A 10000-nucleotide genomic window follows, 5' to 3' on the forward strand; every position below is an offset into this window, starting at 1 on the left:
AGTGTGAGTGAGTGATCCTAGTGTGAGTGAGTGATTCTAGTGTGAGTGAGTGATTCTAGTGTGAGTGAGTGATCCTAGTGTGAGTGAGTGATTCTAGTGTGAGTGAGTGATTCTAGTGTGAGTGAGTGATTCTAGTGTGAGTGATTCTAGTGTGAATGAGTGATTCTAGTGTGAGCTTCCCCGTGTATAAGTAAGTAATGATCATGAACTTGGACTAGGCCTCCATACTGTGCCTCCATCTCCCAGCAGCCCCTGAGGTTCTCACACATGTTTTGTTATTGTGCATTGACCTGAGCTGCTGAGGGGGGGGCTAGGTCGACCCCTGTAGGGGGGGGGGCTTTAGGTCGACCCCTGTAGGGGGGAGGGGCTATAGGTCGACCCCTGTAGGGGGGAGGGGCTTTAGGTCGACCCCTGTAGGGGGGAGGGGCTATAGGTCGACCCCTGTAGGGGGGAGGGGCTTTAGGTCGACCCCTGTAGGTTGCATATTCATCCATCATACAGCCTCCTGCACAATCTGAATAAAGTCTCATCTTCATCTGCATAAAATGAAAGACAGCCAGGTCAGAATCACAATCAGAATATGTTTATTGCCATTATACTTTTACATACGTAGGATTTTTTTCAGACACCGTGGTGCTTATAACAATACAACAATGGACAAGTGCAAGGACAGGACAGGACAGGACAGGACAGGACAGGACAGGACAGGACAGGGCTCATATAGTGCACAAAGGGCTAATATAGTGCAAAAAGTAGCAGTTTGGACTACAAAGAGTCAGTGAAAAGTCAGTTTAGTGCAAATGTTGCAGGGGGTGGGGGAGAGAGAGTCAGAGGAGAGAGAGAGTCAGAGGGGAGAGAGAGTCAGAGGAGAGAGAGTCAGAGGGGAGAGAGTCAGAGGAGAGAGAGAGTCAGAGGGGAGAGAGAGTCAGAGGAGAGAGAGAGTCAGAGGGGAGAGAGAGTCAGAGGGGAGAGAGTCAGAGGGGAGAGAGTCAGAGGAGAGAGACTCAGAGGAGAGAGAGAGTCAGAGGAGAGAGAGTCAGAGGAGAGAGAGTCAGAGGAGAGAGAGAGTCAGAGGAGAGAGACTCAGAGGAGAGAGAGAGTCAGAGGAGAGAGAGTCAGAGGGGAGAGAGTCAGAGGAGAGAGAGTCAGAGGAGAGAGAGAGTCAGAGGAGAGCGAGTCAGAGGGGAGAGAGTCAGGGGGAGAGAGAGTCAGAGGAGAGAGAGTCAGAGGGGAGAGAGTCAGAGGAGAGAGAGTCAGAGGGGAGAGAGTCAGGAGGAAAGAGAGAGTCAGAGGGGAGAGAGTCAGAGGAGAGAGAGAGTCAGAGGGGAGAGAGTCAGAGGAGAGAGAGAGTCAGAGGAGAGAGAGAGTCAGATGGGAGAGAGAGTCAGAGGGGAGAGAGAGTCAGGGGGAGAGAGAGTCAGAGGAGAGAGAGTCAGAGGGGAGAGAGTCAGAGGAGAGAGAGTCAGAGGAGAGAGAGTCAGAGGAGAGAGAGAGTCATAGGGGAGAGAGTCAGAGGGGAGAGAGAGAGAGTCAGAGGGGAGAGAGTCAGAGGAGAGAGAGTCAGAGGAGAGAGAGTCAGAGGGGAGAGAGTCAGGAGGAAAGAGAGTCAGGAGGAGAGAGAGTCAGAGGAGAGAGAGAGTCAGAGGAGAGAGAGTCAGAGGGGAGAGAGTCAGAGGAGAGAGAGTCAGAGGAGAGAGAGTCAGAGGAGAGAGAGTCAGAGGAGAGAGAGAGTCAGAGGAGAGAGAGTCAGAGGAGAGAGAGTCAGAGGAGAGAGAGTCAGAGGAGAGAGAGTCAGAGGGGAGAGAGAGTCAGGGGGAGAGAGAGTCAGAGGAGAGAGAGTCAGAGGGGAGAGAGAGTCAGAGGAGAGAGAGTCAGAGGAGAGAGAGTCAGGGGGAGAGAGTCAGAGGGGAGAGAGAGTCAGAGGAGAGAGAGTCAGAGGGGAGAGAGAGTCAGAGGAGAGAGAGAGTCAGAGGGGAGAGAGTCAGGGGGAGAGAGTCAGAGGGGAGAGAGAGTCAGAGGAGAGAGAGAGTCAGAGGAGAGAGAGTCAGGGGGAGAGAGTCAGAGGGGAGAGAGAGTCAGAGGAGAGAGAGAGTCAGAGGGGAGAGAGAGTCAGAGGAGAGAGAGTCAGAGGAGAGAGAGAGTCAGAGGAGAGAGAGTCAGAGGAGAGAGAGTCAGAGGAGAGAGAGTCAGAGGGGAGAGAGAGTCAGAGGGGAGAGAGAGTCAGGGGGAGAGAGAGTCAGAGGAGAGAGAGTCAGAGGGGAGAGAGAGTCAGAGGAGAGAGAGTCAGAGGAGAGAGAGTCAGGGGGAGAGAGAGTCAGAGGAGAGAGAGTCAGGGGGAGAGAGAGTCAGAGGAGAGAGAGTCAGAGGAGAGAGAGTCAGGGGGAGAGAGAGTCAGAGGAGAGAGAGTCAGGGGGAGAGAGAGTCAGAGGAGAGAGAGTCAGAGGAGAGAGAGAGAGAGGGGAGAGAGTCAGAGGAGAGAGAGAGTCAGAGGGGAGCCTTGTTTATAAGGCTGATGCCTGAGGGGAAAAAACTGTTCCTGTGTCGAACAGTTTAAGTGTTTTAGGAGCGCAGCCCCCTGCCCTGTTTTCCCTGGTGTCTCTATCTATCTATCTATCTATCTATCTATCTATCTATCTATCTATCTATCTATCTATCTATCTATCTATCTATCTATCTATCTATCTATCTATCTATCTATCTATCTATCTATCTATCTATCTATCTATCTATCTATCTATCTATCTATCTATCTATCTATCTATCTATCTATCTATCTATCTATCTATCTATCCTCATGCCAGCCATGTCTGCCCTGCCACAAGGGTTTTCTCCAGAGCAGGAAGAGGAGCTCTCTCAATCCCAGCACCATGTTTGTCACATCCACGTCCGCACCGCATATTTTTTGACACATACTCATCGTTTATCACAGAACCTTTAATGAACAACAGATCACAGGTGGTGGACTGATCTGGATTTTGCCCCACTAATGCCTCAATGACTTCAATCATTCGATACAGTCGCCGTACCAGGACTTGACCAGCAGGTGTCACTAAGGAGCGGATGTAAGGAATGCTAATGAGAGATACTTGTTCCTGCATCTCAAAGCTTCATTCCTCCATCACCAGCTCACACATTACAGTCATACAGGCCGGTAACTGGGCAGATAAACTCATGGCCTGGTCAAGGTGCTGAGGAGCCCCGGGTGACCGTGACAGAGGTGAAACCTAAACACAGAATACCTCTTTGGTCTAGTGGTAAAGGTTGATGGTTCGATCCCCACCATTTACACTCAGTTGTATGATTGTGTGCCAATTTCCATGTATGCCAATGATTGGAGATGCAGCAACACATGCAGCATGTTGAGACTCACAGAGATACCACACAGTTATAACATAATTATTACACTTTGTGCCACTGTAACACTCTTAGCAGAGCAATTCAGACCCTAACCCTAACCCTAACCCTAACTGTGTGGATAAAACTCAGGCCGGTCTGGTGAGGTCACTCAGGAGGCCTAACAAGGCCCTAACATGGCTCTAACATGGCCCTAACATGGCCCTGACATGGCCCTAACATGGCCCTAACATGGCCCTGACATGGCCCTAACATAGCCCTAACATGGCCCTAACATGGCCCTGACAGGGCCCTAACATGGCCCTAACATGGCCCTAACATAGCCCTAACATGGCCCTAACATAGCCCTAACATGGCCCTAACATAGCCCTAACAAGGCCCTAACATTGCCCTAACATGGCCCTGACATGGCCCTAACATGGCCCTAACATAGCCCTAACATAGCCCTAACAAGGCCCTAACATAGCCCTAACATGGCCCTAACATAGCCCTAACAAGGCCCTAACATGGCCCTAACATAGCCCTAACATAGCCCTAACATGGCCCTGACATAGCCCTGACATAGCCCTAACAAGGCCCTAACATGGCCCTAACATAGCCCTAACATGGCCCTGACAGGGCCCTAACATGGCCCTAACATGGCCCTAACATGGCCCTAACATGGCCCTAACATGGCCCTAACATAGCCCTAACATAGCCCTGACATGGCCCTAACATAGCCCTAACATGGCCCTAACATGGCCCTAACATGGCCCTAACATGGCCCTAACATGGCCCTAACATGGCCCTAACATAGCCCTAACATGGCCCTAACATGGCCCTGACATGGCCCTAACATGGCCCTAACATAGCCCTAACATGGCCCTAACATGGCCCTAACATGGCCCTAACATGGCCCTAACATGGCCCTGACATGGCCCTAACATGGCCCTAACATAGCCCTAACATGGCCCTAACATGGCCCTAACATGGCCCTAACATAGCCCTGACATGGCCCTGACATGGCCCTAACATGGCCCTAACATAGCCCTAACATAGCCCTAACAAGGCCCTAACATAGCCCTAACATGGCCCTAACATAGCCCTAACAAGGCCCTAACATGGCCCTAACATGGCCCTGACATGGCCCTAACATGGCCCTGACATGGCCCTAACATAGCCCTAACATGGCCCTAACATGGCCCTGACATGGCCCTAACATGGCCCTAACATGGCCCTGACATGGCCCTAACATGGCCCTAACATGGCCCTAACATGGCCCTAACATGGCCCTAACATGGCCCTGACATGGCCCTAACAAGGCCCTAACATGGCCCTAACATGGCCCTAACATGGCCCTAACATGGCCCTAACATGGCCCTAACAAGGCCCTAACATGGCCCTAACATGGCCCTAACATGGCCCTGACATGGCCCTAACAAGGCCCTAACATAGCCCTAACATAGCCCTAACATGGCCCTAACATAGCCCTAACAAGGCCCTAACATGGCCCTAACATGGCCCTAACATGGCCCTAACATGGCCCTGACATGGCCCTAACAAGGCCCTAACATAGCCCTAACATAGCCCTAACATGGCCCTAACATAGCCCTAACAAGGCCCTAACATGGCCCTAACATGGCCCTAACATAGCCCTGACATGGCCCTAACATGGCCCTAACATAGCCCTGACATAGCCCTAACATGGCCCTAACATGGCCCTAACATAGCCCTAACATGGCCCTGACAGGGCCCTAACATGGCCCTAACATGGCCCTAACATAGCCCTAACATGGCCCTGACAGGGCCCTAACATGGCCCTGACATGGCCCTAACATGGCCCTAACATAGCCCTAACATGGCCCTAACATGGCCCTAACATGGCCCTAACATAGCCCTAACATGGCCCTGACATGGCCCTAACATGGCCCTAACATGGCCCTAACATGGCCCTAACATGGCCCTAACATAGCCCTAACATGGCCCTAACATAGCCCTAACATGGCCCTAACATAGCCCTAACAAGGCCCTAACATGGCCCTAACATGGCCCTGACATGGCCCTAACATGGCCCTAACATAGCCCTAACATAGCCCTAACAAGGCCCTAACATGGCCCTAACATGGCCCTAACATAGCCCTAACAAGGCCCTAACATGGCCCTAACATGGCCCTAACATGGCCCTAACATAGCCCTAACAAGGCCCTAACATGGCCCTGACATGGCCCTAACATAGCCCTAACAAGGCCCTAACATGGCCCTAACATGGCCCTAACATAGCCCTAACATAGCCCTAACAAGGCCCTAACATGGCCCTAACATGGCCCTAACATAGCCCTAACAAGGCCCTAACATGGCCCTGACATGGCCCTAACATGGCCCTAACATAGCCCTAACATGGCCCTAACATGGCCCTGACATGGCCCTAACATGGCCCTAACATAGCCCTAACAAGGCCCTAACATGGCCCTGACATGGCCCTAACATGGTTCTAACATAGCCCTAACATGGCCCTAACATGGCCCTGACATGGCCCTAACATGGCCCTGACATAGCCCTAACATGGCCCTAACATGGCCCTAACATGGCCCTAACATAGCCCTAACAAGGCCCTAACATGGCCCTAACATAGCCCTAACATGGCCCTGACAGGGCCCTAACATGGCCCTAACATGGCCCTAACATAGCCCTAACATGGCCCTGACAGGGCCCTAACATGGCCCTAACATGGCCCTAACATAGCCCTAACATGGCCCTAACATGGCCCTAACATGGCCCTAACATGGCCCTAACATAGCCCTAACATGGCCCTAACATAGCCCTAACATGGCCCTAACATAGCCCTAACAAGGCCCTAACATGGCCCTAACATGGCCCTGACATGGCCCTAACATGGCCCTAACATAGCCCTAACATAGCCCTAACAAGGCCCTAACATGGCCCTAACATGGCCCTAACATAGCCCTAACAAGGCCCTAACATGGCCCTAACATGGCCCTAACATGGCCCTAACATAGCCCTAACAAGGCCCTAACATGGCCCTGACATGGCCCTAACATAGCCCTAACAAGGCCCTAACATGGCCCTAACATGGCCCTAACATAGCCCTAACATAGCCCTAACAAGGCCCTAACATGGCCCTAACATGGCCCTAACATAGCCCTAACAAGGCCCTAACATGGCCCTGACATGGCCCTAACATGGCCCTAACATAGCCCTAACATGGCCCTAACATGGCCCTGACATGGCCCTAACATGGCCCTAACATAGCCCTAACAAGGCCCTAACATGGCCCTGACATGGCCCTAACATGGCCCTAACATAGCCCTAACATGGCCCTAACATGGCCCTGACATGGCCCTAACATGGCCCTGACATAGCCCTAACATGGCCCTAACATGGCCCTAACATGGCCCTAACATAGCCCTAACAAGGCCCTAACATGGCCCTGACATGGCCCTGACATAGCCCTAACAAGGCCCTAACATGGCCCTGACATGGCCCTAACATAGCCCTAACAAGGCCCTAACATGGCCCTAACATGGCCCTAACATGGCCCTAACATGGCCCTAACATAGCCCTAACATAGCCCTGACATGGCCCTAACATAGCCCTAACAAGGCCCTAACATGGCCCTGACATGGCCCTAACATGGCCCTAACATAGCCCTAACATAGCCCTAACATAGCCCTAACATAGCCCTAACATGGCCCTAACATAGCCCTAACATAGCCCTAACATGGCCCTGACATGGCCCTAACATAGCCCTAACATGGCCCTAACATAGCCCTAACAAGGCCCTAACATGGCCCTAACATGGCCCTAACATGGCCCTAACATAGCCCTAACAAGGCCCTAACATAGCCCTGACATGGCCATAACATAGCCCTAACATGGCCCTGACATGGCCCTAACATAGCCCTAACAAGGCCCTAACATAGCCCTAACATGGCCCTGACATGGCCCTAACATAGCCCTAACATGGCCCTAACATAGCCCTAACAAGGCCCTAACATGGCCCTAACATGGCCCTAACATGGCCCTAACATAGCCCTAACAAGGCCCTAACATGGCCCTAACATGGCCCTAACATGGCCCTAACATAGCCCTAACAAGGCCCTAACATAGCCCTAACATGGCCCTAACATGGCCCTGACATGGCCCTAACATGGCCCTAACATGGCCCTAACATGGCCCTAACATAGCCCTGACATGGCCCTAACATGGCCATAACATGGCCCTGACATGGCCCTAACATGGCCCTGACAGGGCCCTAACATGGCCCTAACATGGCCCTGACAGGGCCCTAACATGGCCCTAACATGGCCCTAACATGGCCCTGACATGGCCCTAACATAGCCCTAACATAGCCCTGACAGGGCCCTAACATAGCCCTAACATAGCCCTGACATGGCCCTGACAGGGCCCTAACATGGCCCTAACATGGCCCTGACAGGGCCCTAACATAGCCCTAACATGGCCCTAACATGGCCCTAACATAGCCCTAACATAACCCTAACATGGCCCTAACATGGCCCTAACATAGCCCTGACATGGCCCTAACATGGCCCTAACATAGCCCTAACATGGCCCTGACATAGCCCTAACATAGCCCTAACATAGCCCTGACAGGGCCCTAACATGGCCCTTACATAGCCCTAACATGGCCCTAACATGGCCCTAACATAGCCCTAACATGGCCCTAACATGGCCCTAACATAGCCCTAACATAGCCCTAACATAGCCCTAACATAGCCCTAACATAGCCCTAACATAGCCCTAACATGGCCCTAACATGGCCCTAACATGGCCCTAACATGGCCCTAACATGGCCCTAACATGGCCCTAACATAGCCCTAACATAGCCCTAACATAGCCCTAACATGGCCCTGACATAGCCCTAACATGGCCCTGACAGGGCCCTAACATGGCCCTAACATATCCCTAACATGGCCCTAACATAGCCCTAACATGGCCCTAACATGGCCCTAACATGGCCCTGACATGGCCCTAACATAGCCCTGACAGGGCCCTAACATGGCCCTAACATAGCCCTGACAGGGCCCTAACATGGCCCTAACATGGCCCTAACATAGCCCTGACAGGGCCCTAACATGGCCCTAACATGGCCCTAACATAGCCCTAACATGGCCCTAACATGGCCCTAACATGGCCCTAACATGGCCCTAACATAGCCCTAACATGGCCCTAACATGGCCCTAACATGGCCCTGACATGGCCCTAACATGGCCCTGACATGGCCCTAACATAGCCCTGACATGGCCCTAACATGGCCCTGACAGGGCCCTAACATGGCCCTAACATGGCCCTAACATGGCCCTAACATAGCCCTAACATGGCCCTAACATGGCCCTGACATGGCCCTAACATGGCCCTAACATGGCCCTAACATGGCCCTAACATAGCCCTAACATGGCCCTAACATGGCCCTGACAGGGCCCTAACATGGCCCTAACATGGCCCTAACATGACCCTAACATGGCCCTGACAGGGCCCTAACATGGCCCTAACATGGCCCTAACATGGCCCTGACATGGCCCTAACATGGCCCTGACATGGCCCTAACATATCCCTAACATGGCCCTAACATAGCCCTAACATGGCCCTAACATGGCCCTAACATGGCCCTAACATGGCCCTGACATGGCCCTAACATAGCCCTGACAGGGCCCTAACATGGCCCTAACATAGCCCTAACATAGCCCTAACATGGCCCTGACATGGCCCTAACATGGCCCTAACATGGCCCTAACATGGCCCTGCTTGGAGGGAGCTTGGAGCTTGTTTTTGGTGCCCAGACGTTCAGGAGCGTTAAGTTATTATTCATTAACACGTCATGCTCCTGATCAGTCCGGTGCTGCACACTAGGGTAGACAGCTTGAGATTGTAGACTTTGTTGTATATGTTTGTATATGTAGGCTATATCTTGAATATAGGACTGGAATGAGGAATTGATTAGTGCTGATAAGATATTGTAAGGACAAGCGACGTACCTGTACCTGTACTGGTTATATATGGTGAAAATAAACCTTCTATACTTCTATACTTCTATTCTACTTCTATTCTATAAGCCTCGATCTGGTTCTGTGTCAGAACAGAGATTCTTCTAAAACCTCATACAAATACCTTTGAAATGATTCAAGATCATTACTGTTAACCATACTATTCAGACAAAATACAAATCGTTTTCTTCGTTGGCTCAGTGAAGCCTTCAATGATTAAACTGGAGGGAAGTGCATCATCATGTCCCTAACTTTCTAACTTTCTAACTTCCTAACTTTCTAACTTTCTCACTTTCTCACTTTCTAACTTCCTAACTGTCTAACTCTGTCCAGGTTTCAGAGTGAACACGCATGTCCCCGCGGCTCGTGCTGACCTACTTTCACACCGGGGCGTCTTTAGCGTCGCGCGCAGCCTTGGTGTCTAGCTGCCTAGCAACGAGACTGGGAGGTGAGAGCGCGCGCCCGGGGGCGTGGCCAGGGGGCGTGGCCAGGCAAATGAGAAGCGAGGCGAGGCTGGGAGGAGCCACACGCCGGGGACCGGGGGAAGCGAGCAGGGATCTCTCACAGAAGCGTTCACTCAGGAAATCTCAACGGTTTTACGCCGGTAACATTTATCCGAAACGGGTTCAGAAACACGGCGCTAA

The sequence above is a fragment of the Borostomias antarcticus genome (genome assembly GCF_949987555.1).
Source record: "Borostomias antarcticus genome assembly, contig: scaffold_232, whole genome shotgun sequence".
Lineage (NCBI taxonomy): Eukaryota > Metazoa > Chordata > Actinopteri > Stomiiformes > Stomiidae > Borostomias > Borostomias antarcticus.